This window comes from Gracilinanus agilis, chromosome 1, assembly GCF_016433145.1.
Source record: "Gracilinanus agilis isolate LMUSP501 chromosome 1, AgileGrace, whole genome shotgun sequence".
NCBI lineage: Eukaryota > Metazoa > Chordata > Mammalia > Didelphimorphia > Didelphidae > Gracilinanus > Gracilinanus agilis.
The window spans coordinates 508,033,162-508,057,846 of record NC_058130.1 but is presented as its reverse complement, the minus strand read 5'-3'; positions in this window follow the sequence as shown (position 1 = coordinate 508,057,846).

Genomic DNA, 24,685 nt, shown 5'->3' with positions numbered 1-24,685 from the left:
GCAATCATCTTCAGATTATGTCACTACAGAATATTTAGAATGTGATTTCTCTCTGCTGAACTTTGCATCTTTTGGTCAGATGAGATTTGTCATGCTAAACAACCTAAGCAAAGAGCTCAACAAGTCATTTCAATTCAGTTCAATAATCATTTATTGGAGCTGCCTTTGAATAAGAGATAGGAAACTTTTCTTGGCTAGTTAAGATTCTAACAATAGAACTACAAGATATATCTTCCATCATTACTTCAATGTGGGAATAAATAAATGAATAAAAGAGGAGGAGGGAAGTAACCATCATCACCAAACTCTGGATGGTTGCAAAAATTAGAAGAGATAGGAAGACAAGCTGTCATTTTCTCATAATAGTAATTGCTTGAATATACTTTCATCTGTTGCCATTTGAATGCTACTCTCCACAGAATTCTCACAAGTCCCAGGCCATTAAATATTTTAGTTGCCAGCATCATGTCCATGCAGCATTTTGATTGGCTCTCTACAGGCTGTCATTCAAATATTTCTTTGACCATCATTGAAGTGTTCAAGCAAATATTTATTAATTGGTTTAAACCAGTGGCAATTGGCCCTTTATTGTTAGACTGCTTTTCCTCATTCAACAAATTCTCCTCCAAACTTCTCATCTCAGGGTTAAGGGATATGAACAGTCACTTTTAAGATGAAGAAATCAAAGTTTTCTATAGTCATATGAAAAAAATGCTCTAAATCACTATTGATTAGAGAAATGAAAATTAAAATTAACTCTGAGGTACCACCTCACACCTATTAGGTTGGATAATATGACAAAAAATACAATGATAAATGTTGGAGAGGATATGGGAAAGTTGGGACGCTAACACACTGTTGGTGCAGTTGTGAACTGATCCATCTATTCTGGAAACCAATTTTGAACTATGGCCAAAGGGCTATAAAACTGCATAATTTTTGGTTTGTAATATCACTATTGGGTCTATATATGAAAGAGATCAGAAAAGGGGGAAAGGATCTACTTGTACAAAAATATAGCATCTCTTTTTTGTGAAAGCAAAGAATTGGAAAGTGAGGAGATGTCTATCAGCTGGAGAATGACTGACCAAGTTATGTTATATCATTGTAATGGAATATTATTATGATATGAGAAATGGCAAGCAAGATGATTTTAGAAAAATCTGGACATATTTATATGAACTGATGCAAAGTGAAATGAGCAAAACCAGAACAACAGGAACAGCAATATTATTAGAGGAGCAACTGTATCTGACTTAGCTATTCTCAGTAATAGAGTGATTCAGGACAATCCTGAAGGACTTATGATGAAAAATGTCACCCACCTCCAGAGTCTGAATGCAGATTAAAGCATGCTATTTTCCACTTTATTTTCTTCATTTTTAAAAAATATATCTTCTTCCATAATGTGACCAATATTGAAATGTTTTGCATGACTGCACTTGTATAACCTATATCAAATTGCTTACTATATCAGAGGTGGGGAAGAAAGGGAGGATGGAAGGAGAGAATTTGAAACTCAAAATTTTAGAAAACAAATGTTAAAAATGGTTTTGTGTGTAATTGGGAAAAATAAAATATTGAAAAACAAAAAAGACTTCTCATTTCTATGTTGCAATATTCTATCATACTAGACTCTAGAGGGGCCATCATAATCATATTTCTTTTGGGTAATGGTGGCTCCTAATTGTCACTAGTGGACATTTAAAAAGTAACTATGTCATATAGTGAAATGGAACAGAAAAAAGCATTCTGTAAAAAACTTTCTTGTCTTTTTATAAAAGAGTCAAAAACAAAGAAAAAAGTCTAAAGGAAAATTTAGAGCTAAGATGGAAAAAGCTTCAATATTTAATATATATATATACATATATATATATACACACACACATATCTTCCTCCAATAGGGAGGTTATTTGATGGATTGATCGGCTTGCAGTTGTTTCAGGTGGGGGGAAGTCAAAGGATCAGGTGTGCGTGGTGGGGGAAGGGGACGACCACAGCTGGAGTGCAGAAGGACCAGATGGCTTGTAAGGAAGGGAGTTTGGAACCCAGGGAATTCTAATGATTAGAAGCCCTCAAAGAGTCTTCGGATAGCTTGCAGACATGCTGGGAATCCTGGGAGCCTGAGCAATTAGCATCTCTGAAGCTATTGTAGGACATTCTTGCTTATAAGACTTTAGTCTACAGTGCCAATAGAGGCAGTGTCTGGAGCACGTGCTCAGAATGGGAACCACAAAAAGAAAAATATCTACTCCCAAACACTGCACATTTGTTAAATCTATGCTGATTAGAATCAAATCAAAGGAGGGGATAGACTGCAAGGTTTTCCAGTCTCCATCTGTTGTCAACTATCCCATATTCCTATGTAAATCAAGAATGGGTCCCCTGACTACATATCTGTATTGGAAAAGAATGGCCCACTGTTAAGATGCACATTTGGACAGACTGAGCCAGGCTAGAGCACTTACCTACAACCTGTGGCAGTGTAAACAGGAGCAGGAGCAAAGATGGATCACTGACTTGTACTGCGATAGCCTTCTTTCTTCTCCTAGCAAAGAAGTTTATATTTTTTGGTTTTTAAAAAGAATATTTACTTTCAGTCTACATAGCAACTCTAAGAGAAAAGGGCAATGGCTAGGAAATTAGGATTAAGTGACTTGTCCAAGGTCACAGAGCTGGGAAATGTCTGAGGCCAGTTTTGAACCCAAGGCTTTCTGACTCTAGGCTTGGTGCTCTATCCACTGTGTGACCTAGGTGCCCCCGGTTTTTGTTTGTTTGTTTGTTTAGATCTTTAATTTCATCAGTGTAGGGGAACTCCTGATATGGAGAATCCCTTCACCAACTCAGATACCAACATGATTCTCTGTAACTTGGAATCTTGGAAGGTTACCTGGAGTATATCAAGAAGTTAGGTGCCCTTGTCATAGTGACATAGCTAGTATGTGTCAGATGAAGGACCTGAACCCAGATCTTTCTGACTCAAAGGCAGAGACACTATCTACCATACTATTTTTCCTCTCAAAGAGGAGTACCAAGTTTCATAAACTAATGGTCTGTTATTCCTTTGGGTAGTCCAATAGCTGTTATAGAAATGATGCTTCAGTGTTGATGTAGTGTTTATCTAAAAGGAACTCAAAGTATAATTTTAATTTTTAACAACTTTTAATCAAAAAATTTCCCCAGGCTATTTAAAGAAAGTTGAATTTACAATTGTGGGTGCATGTGAGTATGTATGCATTTAGTTGTGTGTGTACCTTTTTGACAAGAACAACCGTTTTTGAACAGCAATATATATTTTCAAATATAAAGATATACTATAATTTCTCTGATTTTGTTTAAGCCAAGTTCCCAGGGATTTAATTCAGTAATCTTTTCTAATATTCAAGAATTTGGAAGCAAGGAAACTCCTTGAGAGCAAGGATGGTCTCATCCTTAAGTGCCTAGCCCATTCCTTTGCACAGAGTAGGTGCTAATAAACATTGATTAATAGAGGGAATGGCCAGAAATTTTGAACTTCATGTTGTGATTGGGAGAACTGAAGCATCTGTGGTTTGGGAGAGTAATCTGGAAATATATAATAAATTCCCAAACTAGCCAGTCTTTATCCCAATGATCTCCTTGTTAGCACTACATTCTGAGGATATTAACTAAAGGAAGGATCTCTTTATGTAAAAATATTCATATTTGCTTTAGTTGTCATAGAAAAATAAAACTAGAAATAGCCTATTAGCCAATATTTGTTTGGGAAATGTTACACAAATTGTGGCATACCATTTGTGATAGGACCATTATTTTCTTGACTTACCATTCCTATGTTCCCTGACTTCCCTGACTTCTTTTTCTTCTTCCTTCTATACAATATGATTGATTCTAGTTTTCCTGATGCAACTTTCTGGCTTGGGAGCTGCAAAGTCCCAGCCATATAGAGTGAATGCCTCCAGACTTGGTGGTTACCATACTTTGATTATAGTTACTATATTCTGAGAAATTTCCAAATGGAGATGAGGGAACCATGTCCAGAAAAGGTAAAGGGTCATTATATTCTTGCTGTATTTGACAAACTAAACTTCCTTTGCTCAGTGACTTAGGAGTGCCTCATTTTGTCCCAGTATTGAGCCTGAACTAAAAAAGAACTGTGCTTGTGGTCAGAAAAAGCTGAGTTCAAATTCAGCCTCAGATTGTTACAAGCTGTATGATTTTGGGCAGTCATTTGATCTTTGCTGTTTGTCTCAACTCTAAAATGGGGATAATAATAGTACCCAGGGTTGTTGTGAAATTCAATTAATATTTTTGTAAGTTGCTTTGCACACTACCCAGCACAAAGGTTCTGTATAAATGCAAGTTATTGTCACTGTTATTAATTTTAACTGTTGTAATGCCTATTGATATATTTTTTGAATCCTAATATCATCTATTATATTTCCTGTTTCCCAGCTTCTTGTCATTTGCAAATTTCATGAGCAAACCAATTCTATATTCCTCCAATTTCAACCAAAAAGCATTTATTAAGCATCTTTTGTATGTAAGACATTCAATCCAAATCATTAACATAAGGCAGAGATGGCATAGAGAAAAGCCCCGAACGTAGTGATAGGCAGGAACTGGAAGAGAGTCTCTGACTTTTATGAGCTGTGCCATCAAAGGCAATATTAAAGTCTCTCTCAGACTCCATTTCCTCTTCTTGAAAATAGGAATAATAAAATCTTTAGCACCAACCTCTTAGGCTTATCATGGAAATCAGATGGCCTTTTGCAGAAGGTGGGATTTGAACAAAATTTTGAAAGAAGCCACAGAAAAAGGGAGAATGGAAGAGAAAGAGAGCATTCCAGGCATGAGAATAGCCAGTGAAAAGACAAAGTTGAGGGGTGGAGGGTAGCAAGGAAGGAACAGCAGGGACGCCATGTCATTGGATCACTTCTACGGTTTTAAAGAAGTATAAGAAAGATTGGAAAATTAGGAAGGCATTAGTTTGTGGAAGGCTTTAGAGAACTGGTAAAGGATTTTATATTCTGGATGTAACAGGGAGAAAGTTTGGTGTATTCAGTGGGGTGAGCAGGGGCTGATATAATCAGACCTCAGCTTTAGGAAGCTCATTTTGGCAGCAAAGTGGATAGATTGAATTGGGGAGTTTCGAGGCAAGGCAGTCCATTTCAGTTATCTAGACAAGAAGTTATGAGTGCCTACCCTTTAGTGGCAGCTGTTTGTGTAGAGAGAAGGGACGGTATATCAATCAAATAAATTGATGAACATTTATTGAATACCTACTATCCAAGTCCAGGGATATAAAAACAGGCAAGAGACAGAACCTATTCTCAAGATGCTCACGACCTCTGAAGATGCATTTATACAAACAAGCTATATGCAGGATAAATAGGAAATAATTAATAGAGGGAAGGCACTAAGAATTATAAGAGTCAAGTTAGATCTTGTAAGAGCTAGGATTTTAGTTGGGACTTAGAGGATGCTTCTATATGAAAGAAGTTGCAAAACTAAAAAAGGACAAGACTTGGTAAGAGATAGAAAATATGGGGAAAGTAAGAGTAAGGATGACACCAAAATTGCAAGCCTTGTTGACTCAGAGATGAATGATGCCTTCAGTTCCTATAGGGAAGTTGGGAAGAGGGGACAGTTTTGAGGAGAAAGATAATAATTTCAGTTTTGGATACATTTAGTTTAAGATATTTTAGGGATATCCAGTTCACGGTGTCCTAGGAACAATGTCCTAGGTGATGTGATATGGGTAAACTTCTAAGGGGAGAAACAACCTGTTAGGGACAAAATTAGGAACAAAGAAGTTATACATATAACATATATGTACACATATTATGGGATATATCACATATGTAATATGTATATAATCTGATGTGTATATAATAATCGGATAACTCATATATGCAAATATGTGCAAATATAGGCATAAGAGTGTACATGTATATATATATATATATATTAAACCCTTACCTTCTATTTTAGAATCAGTATTGTATATTAGTTCCAAAAAAAGAATGGTAAGGGCTAAGCAATGTGGTTAATCAACTTGTACAGGGCCACACAACTAGGAAGTGTCTAAGCTCAGATTTGAACAGAGAATCTCCTATCTCTAGGTCTGCTTCTCAATCCATTGAGCCACCTAGCTGCCATATAGATATAGATATAGATATAGATATAGATATAGATATAGATATAGATATAGATATAGATATAGATATGTGTGTATACATACTTGATGTTTGATAAAGTTTAGCTGACAGGAGAAGGAATTGAGAATGGGTAGGTGGGAAAAGCCTGAAGAAGGCTGGATTTGAGGGAAGACTTGAATGAAGTAAGAATAACTAGTAAATAGAGGGAAGAACATGCCAGATATGAGGGATTACTAGTTCAAAGGCATGGAGACAGGACATGGTATGCAATGTTTGAAGAATTGCAAGTGGGTCAATGTGAACTATAGTTTGCATAGAGAGGAATATGATATAAGAAGGTTAGATAGGTAAATTGGGGCCAGATCATAAAGAGCTTTAAATGTCAGACAGAAGACTTTAAATTTGATCTTAAAGATGATAGCTACTGGAGTTCACTGAGCTAGGATAGTGTTGATATAATTAGAATTATGCTATGTATACTATAGAAGCATAATATATTACCTTTGCAAGTTGAGTGATCATCAACTGGAACTGGGGAAAGACCTGAGGCAGGGAGACCAGTTAGAAATCTAATCCAGTAGTCTATGCAAGAAGTGATGTGATTTTCTTGAACTAGGGTTATGACTATCTAAGTGGAGAGAAGAGACATATAAAAGATGTTGTGAAGGTAGAAACAACAAAATGTGACAATGGATTAGATATGTGGGGTGAGTGAGAGTGAAGAATTGAGGATGAAGTGGAGACTGCGGAGTTGGATGACTTGGAAGATGATGGTGTTCTTGACAGTAACAGAAATTTGGAAGAGGGGAAAGGTTTTTTTTCTTTTTGAGAAAAATACTGAGTTCAGTTTTGGACATGTTGAGTTTAAGAAGCCTAAATAGATGTATATAGATCTGAAAATCATCTGTTTAGAGATGATTGAATCCATGGAGAGCTAATGAGATCCCCATGGGAAATAGTATGGAAGGAGAAGAGAAGAGGGTCAAGTATAGTCCCTTGTGGAACATCCACAGTTAATAGATGACATGGTTGGAGGAGGACAGGAAAGGAGACAAAGATGGAACAAATTTGACATATAGGAGGAGAACCAGAAAAGAGAAATGCCACTAAAACCTAGAGAGAAATATCCAGAAGTATCTAGAGTATCTGGAAGAATAAGGCAATTGACTATCAAAAACTAGAGTGACATGAAGGAAGATGAGGATTGAAAAAAATGGCATTATATCTGACAATCAAGACATCCAGTTTGAGATGTCCAAGAGGCAATTGATGATGAGATACTGTATGTCAGGAGAGAGAATAGATCTGAATATACAGATATTAGCTTCATGCACATAGAAATAACAACTGAAAACATAGGAGCTGATGAGATCACAAGGGAGATGGTCAGACAGTCAAAAGCCATTTAAGTGCCAGGCACTGTTCTATATCAGAATACAAAAAATAGAGATAGTTTTTTTCCCAACTGGAAAGCCAAAGTTGATTTGATCTTGTTTCAGAATGTACATATACATATACATATATATGTATGCATACATATTTATATATAAATAAAGGGAAAAAGAGAAAGAGCTAGTGAGAATGGTTGTATCAAGTGAAGTTATTTTAATATTCAATATTACTTTATTTTCAGTTTTGAATTCTTTCCTTCCCACTTCCTCCCCCATTGAGAAAACAAGAAAAACAAAACCTTAGTGACAAATATGTATAGTCAAGCTAAACATTTCCCCACAGTAGTTATGCCCTCCCCCAAAATACGCTTCACTCCATACTCTGAGTCCTCTACCTCTCTCTGGAGGTAGATAGCATGCTTCATAATAAGCCCTCTGGAACTGTGGTTGTGCTATTGTGTTGATCATAAGACCTAAGTCTCTTGAAGTGATTTTGTCTATATGCTATTATTGTTTTTCTATATCTTGTTCTCATGGTTCTGTACATTTCATATTGCATCAGTTCATTCAAGAATTCCCAGGTTTTTCTAAAACCATTGCCTTCATTTCTTATAGCATAATAGCATTCCATCATAAATGTATACAATAACTTTTTTGGCCATTCCCCAGTTGATGGGCATCCCCTCAGTCTCCCATTCTTTGCTACCAGAAAAATAAGTATTGCAAATATTTTTGTATAAAGAGGCCCTTTTTCTCTTTCTTTGATTTCTTTGGAAGTAAAGACTTAGCAGTAGTGTCTCTGGGTAAAAAGATGTGCAAAATTTGACAATTTTTGGGGCATACTTCCAAAACAATTTCTAGAATAACTGGAGCAATTATCAGCTCTTCCAATAGTACCTGTTTTTCCACAGCTCTTCTAGCATTTATCATTTTCCTTTGTTGTCAAATTTGCCAGTCAATGGATGTGAGATGGCAAAGTGAGGCTATTTTCTAAGTATGCAGAAGATGTGCATGTATGTGTACAATGGGAAAATGTTTGATAAAGATTAGAAAAAGAGAGAGTGAAGACTATAGAAGGGGAAATTTGCTGGAGAAGTTGGAAGAGGATATGGTCAAGGGCACATGTAGAAAATAATAATAATAAATAATAAACTAATATTTATATAGTTCTTACTGTGTTCCAGACACTGTGTTGGGTTCATCTTTGCTAGGAGAAGGGACATCTGAGACAAGAATGAAGCAAAAGATATTGGAGGGAAATGCCTAAATGATGTGAGGTGAAGAGTAGGGAAGAAGGAAGGGCTCTAGGTGAATTTTTTTATTAGATATTATGGCTAGCATTTATATAACATTTTAGCATTTGCAATATACTTTACATATGTTTTATCATTTGATACTCCCCCAAACCCTGTGAAGTAGGTGCTAATTTCTTTAGCAAAATATGAAGCAAAGTCAGTGGCTGAGAGGATGACATGAGAGGCTTACGTAAAGATGAGAAGATTTGCAATAGCTAGTGGAGAGTGCAATAGTGAAGCAAGGAAGGAATATGATGTTCGCCTTGCTGCATTGAGTGCCTAATGTACACTTTAATAGCTTCAAACTGCACCAAGACTTTTGGGATTCCCTATATAATAATCTTGTAGTGGATCCAGTCAGACTTGTTTTATTCTAGCTCTGTTCAGCAATAGATGAAGAGAAATGAAGGGGCCATATTTCAGAGTACTGGGTATTGGCAAGGCATGATTGGTGACAAAATAAAGAGGCAGAGGAACTAATGGTAGAGCGTAGAGTTGATTTGATTCACCAAGGAACATGATATAGAGATTCTCTCTCTCTATTTGTTTGTGGATGTCATTGTGCTGATTATATTGAACCCTGGACTAGTACAAAATTTCCTAAAGGAGATCTATAATTAATTATTTAGCCCAAGTATCTAAGTATTCACAAAGTAAAAGCAGGAATGCCTCTTGTCTAGCTAAAGATAGCTATTGGATGGACATTTTGTTGAAATAGTATATAGTATCTTAGCTAGACACTGCAGCTGGATGATGAACTTGGCCAAGTACTAAAAGGGAGGAGAGTGGGCTGAATTTCATTTGGAAAATCATGTAGCATTATTAATGACTCAGTGTATTTCTAAGACAAAACTTATCTTTTTAGCCCCAATATTCTAGTGATTTTATATGGCTATGACTTGAATCATAACTTACCATAATCACTGAAAAATTAGAATTTTAAGTCATCCAAAGGCTAATACAGAAATGCATAAACTGCAGCAATGATAAATTACGAACAAGGAACAGACCAAAATATGTCATCAAAGAGCTGTAAAAAAATGATGAAAAAAAAAAAAGAAAAAAGATGGTCATCTAATTGATAGCTCATGCTATATTTGTACCCATGAAACTTCAGGAATCTTTTGGAATTGTCTTTGATAATTATATTGATCAGAGTAGCTTAGTCTTTGATAGTTGATCGTTATTCTTACTGTGTATTATGATCTCTTAGTTCTGTACATTCCTCTGTTTCAGTTCATATAGGTCTTCTCATATTTTTCCAAAACCATCCTCCTCACCATTTTTTAGCATTCCTTCACAATCATATACCACAATTTGTTCTGCCACTCCCCAATCAATGGGCATCCCCTTAGTTTACAATTCTTTGCTACCATGAAAAGAGCTGTTATAAATATTTTTGTATATATAGGTCTTTCTCCCCCACCCCCCATTTGATCTCTTTGGGATATAGACCTAGTAGTGGTATTGTTGGGTAAAAGGGTATACTTAACAGATTTTGGGGAATAGTTTCAAATTTTTCTCCAGAATGGATGGATGAATTCACAACTTTACTAACAGTTCATTAGTGTACCTATTTTCCCACATGCCTTTCAGCATTTTTCATTACTGATAGGTGTGAGGTGGTACCTTAGAGTTGTTTTAATTTGCATTTCTCTTATCAGTAGTTATTTAGAGTATATTTTTATATGACCATAGATTGGAGTTCTTCTAAAAACTGCCTGTTCTAATACTTTTAACCATTTTTCAATTGGGGAATGACTTATTTTTCACAAATTTGGTTCAGTTTCCTATGTATTTAAGAAATGAAACTTTCATCAGAGAAACTTGCTGTAAAATTTAAAAATTTCACTTGATTGTCTATGGCACCTTTTAGCAAAATGTAGTTTCCTTGATTATCTCTTTTAATTACTTCTATTTTTGCTTTTGCTTTGAGATCAAGATTTCTATTTCTATCTTTTTTTACTTCAACTGAACATAATAGTTTCTGCTCTAGCCCTGAACTTTAACTCTGTGTGTCTGTCTTTCAGTTTCAAATGTGTCTCTTGATTTTTGGATTCTGGTTTCTAATATATTCCATTTGCTTTTATTTTGTGGGTGACTTCAACCCATTTGTACTCACAATTCTGATTGCTAACTGTATTTTTCCTCATCCTATTTTCTTCTGCTTATTCTTATCCCTCTTTTCACCATGTCCCTCCTCAAAAATCTGTTTTGCTTCTGGATACTGCCTTCTTTAATTGGACCCTCATTTTTTTACCCAGCTTTTTTCTTATCCTCCCCACCTCCTACTTCTCTTTTAGGTAAGTTAGATGTCTATACCCAATTGAATGTGTGTGTGTGTGTGTGTGTGTGTGTGTGTGTGTGTGTTCTCTGCTCATTGAGCCAATTTAGATGACAAGGAGGTTAAAATATTGCCCACTCCTCCATTTTCTCTTCCATGATAAAAACTCTTTCTTATATACTTCCTTTATTGAAATAATTTTCCCTATTCTTTCTCTCCTTTCTCCCTTCTTCCAGTGCATCAATTTCTCACCCCTTCTTTCTTTTTTGATTATCCCCACATAACTGACTTCTAAACATACCCTCTGTTTATGTAGACTTCTTTAAACTCCCTTATAATGATAAAATTCTTATGCATTACAGTATAATTTCATTGAATATCTTTTGATTACTCTTTTATGTTTTCCCTTTTATACTTACCTTGAGTCCTGTTTCAATGTCAGATTTTCTATTTGGCTTGGTTCTTTTCATCAGGAATTCTTGAAAGTCCTCTATCTCATTAACTATTGCCTTGAAGGATTATAATCAGTTTTTCTGGATAGATTATTCTTGGATGTAATCCACACTCCTTTGGTTTCTGGAATATCATATTCTAAGCCCGCTACTCCTTAAATTTGGAAACTGCTAAATCTTGTATGATCCTGACTGTGGCTTCATAATATTCTAATTGTTTCTTTATGGATGCTTGTAATATTTTCGCCTTGACTTCAAATTTGACTGTAGTATTCCTGGGAGTTTTCACTTTGAAATATCTTTGAGGAAATGATTGATGGATTCTTTCAGTTTCTATTTGCCATCTAGAACTAAGATATTGGGGCAATTTTCTTTGAAAATTTCTTGAAAGATGATGTCTAGACTCTTTTTCTATCATGGCTTTCAGGAAATGCAATAATTCTTAAATTATTTCTACTCAATCTTTTTTTCAGGTCAATTATTTTCCAATGAGATATTTCATATTTTCTTCTATTTTAAAATTCTTCTTACTTTGTTTTATTGTTTCTTAATGTCCCATTTTATTGCATCACTTTCATTTCTTTTCCCATTCTTTTACTCTATTCCACTTGTCTCTTTCTTTCTTTAACTCTTCCAGGAATTCTTGCTGGGCTTTTGTCCAATTAGCATTTTTCTTTTGAGGCTTTACTTGTAGCTGTTTTCATGTTGTTTTCTTCTCCTGAGTTTGTGTCTTAGTCTTCCCGCCACTATAGTAACTCTTTTTGTTTTTGTTTGTTTGTTATTTGCTAATTTTCCAGTTTGTTTCTTGGCTTTGAACTTTATGTTAAAGTTGAACTCTGCTCACCTTAGAGTAGAAGGGTGGGCACTGTATCAAGTTTCAGGATTTTTTGTACTACTCAGAGCTATTTCTGGTAGTTTGCAAGTTGTCAGTACTTCCAAGATGTTATGACCAGGGAGAGATGTGGTCACTGTTCTCCTGGTCTAACTATGGTCCTTGCCTACTAAAAGCTTCTACTACCCTGCAAACACAAGTTTGAGTGTTCCCCTCTGCCTTAGAATTGCAACTAGAACCTCTTCTCCCTTGTGGCCAACCATAAATGCTCCTCTACACCCTGGAACTGCAACTCAAGAACTGTGTTGTATGCCCAGTGTTACCTCAGGATCTCCTCTAACCTTTCTCTGACCACTTATACAATCCCATTACTGCCTCTGGAATGAGAGTGCCCAATACAACTGCTGTTGTTGCAGCCATCTGCAATGTCCACAGCTGGTACTTCTGCCACTGTGCACCAGGCCAGCACCCTCTTTGGTGTCCCAGACCACTTCTGTAGGCTTTCAGTTGTCTTGGGCAAGAAAAATGCCTCATTCTAATGTTTTGTTGTCTCTACTGTCCTAGAATTTAGGTGGAAGTATTATTTTGGAGTTGTTTGGAGTAGAATTTTGGGACAGTTTAGCTGGTTTGCTGCCTCTACCCCACCTTATTTATTCTTTATAAAGTTTGTACATATTTGTTTACTTGTTATCTTTTCTATTAGATTGTAAGTTCCTTGAAGACAGGGACTATCTTTTCTATCTTTTTATATTTCCAAATCTTAGTGCAATGCCTGGCACATATGAGGCAATTAATAAATGTTTATTGACTCAACTATCTGTGGTACTTTTAGGGGTGTTTGTGAGTGGTGATGTTGCATCTCTAGTTTTGTTAAGTCCACTGATGGTCCTTGGATGAAATCTACATATCTGTTTTTGTAGAACTCTGGGACCCATTTCTTCTTTTTTTAGAAAAATGAACCCCTTTTTCCTAACAGATTTTCACTTCACCTTTAATACAAGTTTGTTGACTATTTCATACAGTGTCAGTTGGGTTGGCCTAGTCACACACATTTGTGCTGCCAGAAACTCTGCCTGCTGTTGCTTTTTTACATTTTGCAGTCTCTATCTGCCCCAGGGGAGTGCTTCAAAACATGTGCAGGATGAGAAAAAACACAGATGAGCTTCCAAGATTTTACAGCTTACGGTGGTTCTGGAACATAGGGAATAGTCCTGCAATTAAGCAGCTTTTCTCCTGGGGCATGTGGTTGTGTGTGTGTGTGTGTGTGTGTGTGTGTGTGTGTGTGTGTGTGTTTGCATGGGGAGGGATGGGTACAGATGAAAGGATAGATAGACACCACACCACTATTACAATATTTCTGAGCAACACCCTGTATAAAAATATCCTATACACAGATCAAGAAATTTCCTTTCAAGGTGGGGAAGTAGCATTGTTTAGGTTGACCTGTCATTATTTCTTCAGTATCTTGAAAAGGCTGTTGCTGATGAATCAATATATAAAAAGAATATTGGCAGGGACCTAAAAGGAGGAATAAGAAGGAAAATGGAGAAGGAGAGCCAGGTAAAGGAACGGAGAGTGAACTAGGTAGATAAGGGACAGAGAAACAATTTATACAGTGAAACCATAAATGAAAATTGGAAGACAGGAGGTCAGTGGAGGAATGAGTTGCAGTGGAAATTGTGTTGGATTTAGAGCGAGAAGACCAGAATTCAAATCTTGGCTCTGTTAATGTCTGCCTATGTGACCTGAGTAAGCCATTTATTTCCTCTGAGCGTTAGTGCCCTTAATCTGTATAAGCTGAGGAGCCTAGACTAGATGACCTCTAAAGTCCATTTGAGCTCCCCTTTTACTATCCAAGGGAAAAATGGAGAAGAGCAGAACATGAAAGGGAAGATATTGTTAATGAAGATAATTAACAGAGATGAGAGAGACAATTAGCATATGGTGGTGGTAGGGAATGTGAGAAAGCAATAGATATTAGTCTTTTTCACTGGAAGATGACATTAATGGTTTTCAGGGTCCAGTACTGTCAGCCACATCCAAGAAGAACTCCCAAGGTGTTAACTAATGTTGCTGATATGCAGGAGGCATTCAAATGGATAAACATCAGTAGGAAAGATTCTGTGTAAGTGAAGGAGGAGGAAGTAGGGAAGAAAGTAAATTAAAATTTATATAGAAGTAACAGGTGGGATATCATGAGCCTAGAGAAATGATTTTGGCCAGTGTTGGCTAAAGGAAGATTTTAACATTAAAGAGATTAATTATAGAATGATTGACTTTCACAGCTGGAACTTTGGCACAATGAACAGTTCCTTGGATTTAGAGCCACAAGTCTTACTTTGGGTAACTCACTTTATTTCTCTGGGCCTAGTGGGGGAGACATATGAAGCTAAAAAGAGGGGGTGGGACAAGATGGCTTCTAAGGTACCTTTTGGTTTTAACTCTGTGAATCCTAGTCTAAACCCTTCATTTTTCAAAGGAGCAATACAAGGACCCAAAAGGTTAAATTACTTCATCAAAGACACACATCTAGTTAGTGCCACAGCAGTAGTTATTTGATTTGTATTGAGATTTGGGAGAGATGAGATTTTATCAAACATGACAGAATAGACTTGAAAGGTGGTTTGTGTTAATTTTTCTGAAAAATAAAATCTCATATGCTGCGAATCATCTATCCCAGGCCAAATTGGAAGTTTGATAAAGAAGATACAAGAGATACATGTTGCTAAGGAGAAGGAAGATCAAACCTTTCACTAGTTGAGCAGAGGATAAAGTGAGGAATTTTCAGAAGGAAGTGATAATGTTTCTGGGCCTTTCAGAAGCTGAGCCAGTGAAAATGGAATGATTACAGTTGATTTAAGGGGTAAAGGTTAAAAGGCAAAGGGCACCCAGGGATGTTGAAAAGGCTCCTGTGAGTAGCTCTTTTGTTCATGGACAAGATGATGTTGCTGATGGGTTCAAGAGAAGTGGGAGGGTGAGGGAAATGTGGGCGGGATGATGGATTACAGATGGACCTATGAAGAATGGGGCAGAACAGCATGAAACCATTTGTTTGGGCTTTATAGATTTTCTCATAAAAACGTCAAAGTTTTTTCACACTGTTTTGAAAATGTCATCAAATGCAAAGGCTTTCTCCTTGTACTAGTGACAAAAGGCAGCATTTCCAATGGTAAATTCCACCCTAAGATTCAATAACAAACCTTGACAAGTTTGTCTCCAAGCCATACTAGGGGTCAGGTTTGGTCCATGACCTTGAAGGACCACCTTGGACATTCCCACAGCGATCTGAACCCCTAGAGGGGTCCAGAATTTCCTTGGTCTTCTTGAAGACTTTGGGGGAGGGTGATCAAGGATGAATTTTAACCCTCCTCTCCTACAGTAACTAGTGATACCGTCCATGACAAAGGTGCAGAATGGGAAACAGAGCCAACTTGCAACTACATTAAGCATCCCAGACTTTGGAACTAATGGAGACTAACAGGAGTGAGCTCGCTGTGCTTGACTTTGCATTGGTCATCAGATTTAAGGAAAATATAGATTTCCACATGTGTGAGTGGGGTAGGGGCAGGCATGTAGACAAGCCTTTCTTTCAATCACTGTGGCATATGCAGGAAGAAAAAAAATGAAAGAGAGTGATTATAAGTGGTACCTTTGTTCCATCTGCTCTGTCATCTATACTCCTCCAATGATGGCTTCTTCAGTTTATGGATTCATCCAGTCTTACTTTTATTTTATTTTATTTTATTTTATTTTTTATTTTTTAAAAACCCTTACCTTCTGTCTTGGAGTCAATACTGTGTATTGGCTTCAAGGCAGAAGAGTGGTAAGGGCTAGGCAATGGGGGTCAAGTGACTTGCCCAGCGTCACACAGCTGGGAAGTGGCTGAGGCCAGATTTGAACCTAGGACCTCCTATCTCTAGGCCTGGCTCTCAATCCCCTGAGCTACCCAGCTGCCCCCAGTCTCACTTTTAGAAGAATCTACCTTCTCCAAATCAAGTCTCTTTCTCATTCCCTCTACATTTTGGCCAAACTGGACTATTTTCTGTACCCTAAACAGAACATTCACGTATTAATTATTTATTCATTCATCCATTTATTCATTTGCTTATCTGAATGAATGAATACGTGAGATAGCATTTATTAATAAGCACTTACTTTGTGCAAAGTGTTGTGGTAAAATCTGAGAAAACAAGTAGTAAAGTGAGATGGTCCCTGCTCTCAGAGATTAGAGGCAAACCAAGTAGATAGAGAATTGTTACTAGAGTCAGGAAGATCCAAATTCAAATTTGACCCCAAATGCTTTCAAGTTATTTGACTGTTGGAATTCAGGAGATTTGTGGGTTCCTCTCTATCTCAGAATTCATTTCTTTAATCAGAGGGAGGTGGTTCCTTTTTTCCTTAGTTGTTGTTAAAGCTGGAAGGACAATAAGAAATGTTAAGAAGAAAGTTAAGTTCCTTGAGTGCAGGGAATGTCTCACTTTTGAATTTGTATGTCCCCCACTTAGTACAGTGCCTGATGGGATGTATGGAGTATTCGGGAAAGACTAGTACCTCTTCTGTGAGGGCTTGCTGAGTTCTTTATCCACCTTTGGTGTCTACTTGTAACCCAGCTCTCATCTGTGACTGTATAGAAGCTGTAGCATTCACAGTGGCCAAACCCTGGTAATAGCTGATAAAAGCCTGGTAAAGGCTTAAGACAGGATGAGGGTAACTGACAGGTGAGTAAGAGGGATGTGCACCCCAAGCATGTGAAAGCTTTTCCTAGTGGGATGGATGTTTGAGAACAATTTGTTCCAAGGGCCATGAAAGAGCTGAAGGTGGCACTGTGCAGTGCTTAGAGCTTGGGTCAGACATGGAAGATGCCAAGGTCATTGACAGCATTCCCCAGAGCCATTGCCAGTTGTCCTGATTTTTGTCTTGTTATTGGATTTGGATGACTCTGGAAGAGACACTCAGTCTCATATAAATCCAATTCATGTGCAAGTCAAGACATCACTCATTGTGATGTCATTGGACTTCTTTGAAATAAAGGACAAACAACTATATATTGGACATGGTAATAAGGACTTTACAAATATAATTTCATTTGATCTTCACAAAAACCCTAGGACACAGGTGCTATTATTATCCCCATTTTACAGTTGAGGAAACCGAGGCAGAGATCAAGTGACTTGTTCAAGGCCATACAGCTAATACCTTTTTGAGATTAGATTTAAACTCAAGTCTTCCTGACTCTAGGTCCAGCACTTTATAGTAGATTGTCTCTGGAGGACAGGGGAAAATACTATATAAATCAAATCTTTTTTAGTTCAATTGTCCTTCCTTTCATTCAAAGAATAAACATGACTTCTTCCATATTTAGGGACATTAGAAGGAATGCAATATGCTAGTGATGTTTTGGAAAGAATTTAATAGCATTTAGAAAGAACATTTCCCATAAAATTTTGCATGATTGCATGCATGCATGAATGACAAAAGTATTTAGTATGTTTTTATCCTATGCCAAGAATGACTAAGCAATATTATGTAAGCAGCTCCCTACCTAAACATTTACCCCTATAGGGCAGAAGTTATTGGCCTTATATCTGTAAATTAAAAAATATATTTTGGTGGTAGCTATTTTTCAAAAGAATTAGTTTTCTTTTTAATTCTATGTATTGTATTATTCCCTTTTTGAATAAGTAGCTTATTTTAAGCCATGGGGGCACAATAATGGCCCCTAAGGTCTGCTTAATTTCTTTCTCTTTAGCTTTTGGAAGTTTATTTTAGATGCAATATTCTGAAGTCAATCACATCAGTCTAAACCCTAAATAAGGAAAAATTTCTAACACCTAGAAGTTTTATTTTCTGTTAACCTTACATTTTTATACACATACACACATGATCATATATGTATGTGTATATATATGTATGTGTAGGTATATATGTTTTAACTCCTGGCTTATTTATAGTTAATGCAAAATTCAATTTATTAGGCAAAGAAATCGACAGATTATATTTTAATGTCTTTGAACAGACAGCCACTAAAATGAGAAGATGGAGAAAGAGCTGACCTTTTCTTGGGAATTCCATCAGCCTGGGATCTCTTTTCCATGATGCACACACACAAAACCAATATTTCCCTTTCTCTGCCAACAGTTCAGTCTTCTCTTGGCTCTACGGTTGCTCCATCTTCTCCAGATAGATGCTCAGGGTCTCTTCTTCCCAGATCCTGAGATAACTTCTCCCTTCTATCTAAAGTACTTCAGGGTTGACCTGGTTCTCCCACACATTGACTTTCATTGATTCCAGGCAGTGTACAGTCCCTGTTCACATTCAATTGTGATTATTTTATTCAGTCAAATTTATACCTAGTCAAGGCACTGTAGCCAAATGGGATGGTTTTAATGTCGTCCTTCCCTATGAATTTGAGAACGTGATTCTGAGAAGGATCCATAGACTTCGCCAGACTGCCTGCCAAAGGACCTATGATACACAAACAGCTTAACAATCCTCCTGCTAGGTGGGTCGTTGTGTGAGGGAAAACAGGCAGATGACAGTCTGCTAATCAGACTTTAAACTTCTAACACTTTTAACATGTAACCACGAACTATTTACTCTCTTTGGCCCTCAGTTTTTCCTCCACATAAAGGGGTTATGCTTTTTACACATCTCAGTGTTAGGCAATTGGGAAAGGCAGTAGAATCGACCTTAGTGAAGAGCCTTCTGAACACTTCTGTTACATTTCATAAGAAGATTATGAAGTGTAATGATATATTTACGTGAACTCTAAGCGAAGAGACTGCCAAGGTAGTGTCTTGGAAAGAACACTAGCTTGGAATTTGGGAGATTTAGGCTCTATTCTGCATTAGTTGTAATAATAAATATTTTTTAAAGTATACTTTTATTGATGTCTTTCTTTTATATTGCCAGAATTTCTCTTAGTATCCCCTTCTCCATCCCCTCCCAGAGATTCAACTCATAACAAATAATGTTTTTGAAGACCTATTTTAAAAAAAAAAGAAAAATAGGAGGAAGATGGGAGAAAAGTAATTAAATTATCAATATGTGGAAAAAGTAAAAAAAGATATGCAATGTTCCATACCCTTGGGTTTTTTGCCTCTCTAAAGGAATAGAATAAGGAAGTCTTTTAATATTTTTTTCCTTTGGGGCTATGCTTATTCATTATAATTTTTTGGCATTCACTTGATTTTCGTTGTGTTTTTCTCTTCATTTACATTTTGTAGACATTGCCCAAGTAGTAGTGGAACTCACATGTGTAGATTGGGCCACATGTTGCCAGGTCCTTGAATGTGGCTCTAAGACAGAGTAAACATCTCTAGGCTCTTCTCTCCCTACCTTTCTCCAAGAGAAACTCATTCTTGCTAGGAGAAGAAACAGTAGGTTGGGGCTCAGAGGCCAATACTCTGCTTTGCTCGGAAAAGGGGAATTGGGCTAGAAGAGTATTTATCTACTCCCTTAAGAATTTTAGTCTAGATCAGTGATGGGCAAACTTTTTAAAGAGGGGGCCAAAGGAAAAGAAATGTTCATCTGTCAGTCTGTTTCTAAGGCAACTCTTTTGAAGTTTCATTGTATTGTATCCTACTCATTGTATTCATTAGATTAGGAATAATGTCCCACTGCGGACAGAACATTTCAGGGGGCTGCATCTGGCCCGAGGGCGGTAGTTTGCCCATCAGTGGTCTAGATGATATGATTAAGTTCTATCTGATTTTTGATCACTTTGACATTTTGGTGGAGGAGAAGCCTGAGTTCTATATCATAGACTTGACCTCCCTTTTCCAGAGTTCCACAGTGAACATACATAACAGATAGCAAACAAACAAAGAAAAAAAACCCATTCATCCAAATCATAGGAAAACAGAAATGAAAGAAGGCATGCCTAGTAGACTATATACCAGAAAATTCAGAGGGAAGGTGCTCTCCCTTTGGGAGTGAAGTAACTCCGCTCAACCAAGAGGAACTGTTCTCAATCTCACCAAAAAGGAAAATCCCTGAAATCTAGCAATCTAGGAATAGAGACAGGATGGAGATTGTCCACTCTTCTTATGTCTTCCCAGAATCTTTTCTTTTGGCAACCTGAAGTGGGATTGGTCTCTTCCATCTTCTCTCTCAATGCTAGAAGTTGAAATTGCTGAGTCTCAAAATGTGGCAGCCGGGGCAGCGGCAAGGGGTCTCTTGTTTGGAGAATCCCAAAAGGGACTGATAAAGATGAGAGCTCTCTTACCAACTCTCCCCCTCTGGGATAGGACCTTCATTTCTACCAATAAGGAGAGAATCCCACATCAATAGGCAGGGGTTAAATGTATATGGTTCTCTGGGCTTTGTGTAAGTCATTCTCTGTCAGATCATGTAAGACTTCTCTGTACTTATCATGTACTTAATTTCTCATATCATTGTAACTGTGTGTTTTAATGATCTTCTTGTGGGTATATGCCTAGTAGTGGGATCTCTGGGCAAAGAGTATAGACACTTTAGTCACTTTATTTGTATAATTCCATATTGTTTTTCAAGATAGTTGTATTGATTTCCAACTTTACCAACAATGCACTACTAGTATGTCTATCTTCTCACAACCCCTTCAACACTGAATATTCCCATTCACCTTTTGTCATCCTCTGTCACTTTTGCCAAATTACCAGATATGAAGTAAAATCTTAGGGTTGTTCTGATTTACTTTTTTTTTTATCATTAGTGATTTGGGTTATTCTTTCATATGATTTTTAAAAATAGTTTGTAATTAATAGTTGAGATTTAAATAGTGCTTCAACATTTATTAACAACTTTGATTAGAAAGTAAGACTAGACTTATTTTACAGATGAAGATACTGAGGTTTAGTGGCATTAGGTGACTTACATACTTAGACTTTCATTGCCGGTAAGACTCAAAACTCCCTGGTCTGTCACTAACTTGTGGGGTGACCTGGATTACATAATCAAGACCCAAATTCTTTGGTGTCTTCTTATCTTGTATTTATTTATTTAAGGTTATTTACATTTCCCATTAGAATGTAAGATCCTTGAGGGCAGGGATTGTTTTTATCCCCTCTTTATTATCTCCAGAAATTAGCACTATGCTTAATAGTGGCTCAGTGGTTAGAGTACCAGGTCCGGAATCAGGAAGACTCAGCTTCATGGGTTCAGATCTGGTCTCAGACAATAGCTGTATGATTCCTGTTAGCCTCAAGTTTCCTCATCTGTCAAATGAGTTGGAGAAGGAAATGACAAATCACTCCATGATCCTTGACAAGAAAACCCTAAATGGGGCCATGGAGAGTTGGATGTGACTGAAGAAGGACTAACAAAGATATTAGGCTTCCTAGACTAACTGTAAACAATCTGAATCCTTGTTAAATGACTTGTTTTGAATCTGATTTTAACCCTTTTTATATTGTGCTATGGCAGTTGGTAGCCCAGTGAACGGATTGTTGGAACTGGAATAAAGAAGACCTGAGTTCAAGTTTGAACTCAGACTATTACTTGCTGTTTCATTCTGGGAAAGTCACTTTACCTTTTTGACTCAGTTTCCCCATCTGTAAAGTGGAGATTATAATAGCACCTACCTCTCAGGGCTGTTGTGAAGATAAGAGATAATATTTGTAAAACTGCTTAGCAGAGGGGCAGCTGGGTAGCTCAGTGGAGTGAGAGTCAGGCCTAGAGACCGGAGGTCCTAGGTTCAAATCTGGCCTCAGCCACTTCCCAGCTGTGTGACCCTGGGCAAGTCACTTGACCCCCATTGCCCACCCTTACCAATCTTCCACCTATGAGACAATACACCGAAGTACAAGGGTTTTAAAAAAAAACAAAACAAAACAAACAAAAAAAAACTGCTTAGCAGAGGGCTTAGCCCATAGCAGGTAGTATATAAATACTTACTGCCTTCTTTCCCCTTCATTCCCTTCAGAAGCTCTTTGTGTCTGCTTCTCAGTGGGAGAAATGACACTTGCTGGGACATGAGGATAGATGAGCTCATAGATGTGAAGGGTTTTTGAGCTCTTCAGAGAAATGCATCTAGAAATCTGGGGCTGGAGGGCCTGGTTGAGACACATTTGTGCTAGGCAAACACTCACCGTGGCTGGCAGTGGGGATTGACTTAACACACAGAGACCGAAAATGAAGTGAGGGTCCATTAAAAAAAAATGCTGCTTAGATGGCAGCCGGGCAGATTTTCTAACATCAGAATATGCTGGGAAGAGAGCCAGGTCTTGGGGCTGAGGGAAGACAGAAGGGTGGGTTTGGAGTGACCATCAGGAAGCAGCAACACAAACAGGAAGCATGGTCACTGGTGGCAGGATGAGAGGCTGACACAGCCGGGAGCCCCAATCCAGCAAGCACAAGGGAAGGTCCCTGGATGAATTTAACTGGGGGGGGGGGAAGGATAACAGAAATTAAAATTAAATTAAATGGAGTTAAGGCTAGAGACGGGTGCTGAATGTTGTTCCTGCTTTCAAGATCTTGGTTTAAAGAAAACCACTGCAGGGAGACCTGAAGCAGAATGAGAGGTTCCAATTGGTTATTTGGATTTTGAAATAAAATGGACACTTCCCTCTCTAAATGCTGGCCAAATATTTCCCTATTTTTATTCCCACAACAAAGAACAACCTTTTCCCTAGGCTCCTTTTCTCCGCTAGGCTCCCTTGTTCCTCATTATATACCCCCTTACCCACCTATCATATAATTAAAGATATACCTGTTTCCTATCGCCTTATACTGGTGAAGATTTTGATGTCTTAGAACAATGGTAATTCCTTTCCCCTTAGAAATGGAATATGTTATTATTTGGCCACATAATGATAAAGCTAGAGGAAATGGAAAATTAGGGAAAATAGGATGATGGACATAATCATACAGGTTTGTACATATAAAATCTGATCTTCGCAACATCTCTAGGAGGCAATATTATTCCCATATTGTAGATGAGGGAACTGAGATTGCCAGAGGTTAAATGACTTTTTAAAATAATACTGCAATTATTAAGTGCATGAAAGAAGAATGGCATATTCAGGTCTTCCTGATTCCAAGTTGAGTACTTTATCCATGTGGTCATCTCAAAGGGACTGGCCTCAAAAGCAGGTTGTCCATCTCCTCCATTTTATAGATGAACAAACTGAGGCTCAGAGAAATGACTGGGCTTGCCCTAAATCACACAGCAAATGGTAGATCGGGGTCTTTTCATTCCAAGTTCCACTAATATTATGTGATTACCAAGGCAAGCAAATATAACAAAACCACTTGCATCCCAAAGTCTGTTATGAAAATAAATACAAAGTGATGTGTAGATTGATTCCTGAGATGAAATATTGAGCACACCAAACTCAGTTCTCTCCTCTGATTGCCCTCTCAGCTTCCATGTCTGTCCCCAAATTGATAGGTTCTCTCAAAGTCATTGAACGGAGTGCGTTGCAATCAGCATTCTCATAACTTGTATACACAGATGCCAATATGTCAGGAAGGCAGAAGGAAGGGGACCACAAGGCACTTTTATTTAATATTATGACAAGCAAACGCTCTAATACCCAGGAGCCATGCAGCAGTCACAGAGAAAATCCTTTCCTCCAGGGCCTGCCTTTGCCCTCCAGTGCCACTGTGATGCCCAGCTTAAAAAGAAGGCTGCTAACAAAAAGGTTATTCAGAGGGTTTCTTGAATAAACCCAAAGGTAACAAGTTTCAACTGAGCAGATGTCATGAGACTGAGCCACACGTTGGAAAACTGCCGAGATATTTAAAAATAGCGCTTTCTTATTAACCTAAGCACAATGCTAAAAAGTCCTTTAAAATAAAACTTCCCAGATGCCACCTGCATCTGACATGGTAATAGGATGAATGCCAGTAAGTCCGCCGATACTGGAAATGCTCTTAAGAACGAGCCCCGACTGATTGTTCTGGCCCAAACAAATCAAAAACTAATTTATGTATTCCTGCAGCTGCATCTCCAGCCGAAGCCAGCCGAAGCAGGAGTCAGGACCAATTCACAGTTGACTAGTGCTGCCTCATTCTTTGCAGATTTTGGCATTTAACTGTAATTAAGATTTATTGTTCACTAGCTTGCAGGTCAGGGCAGGCATGACAATATGGGTAACTTTTTTGTTTACTAGTGAAATGTCTGGTAGGAGGAATCTTCAAACCTTCCAAGCAGAACTTGACAGAAATAAATAGCAGGCACCTCTCCACTTTAGGTCCAACCTATCTCCATTTTTAATCAGATGGCTGGGTGTTTCTCTCTCTCTCTCTCTCTCTCTCTCTCTCTCTCTCTCTCTCTCTCTCTCTCTCTCTCTCTCTCTCTCTCTCTCT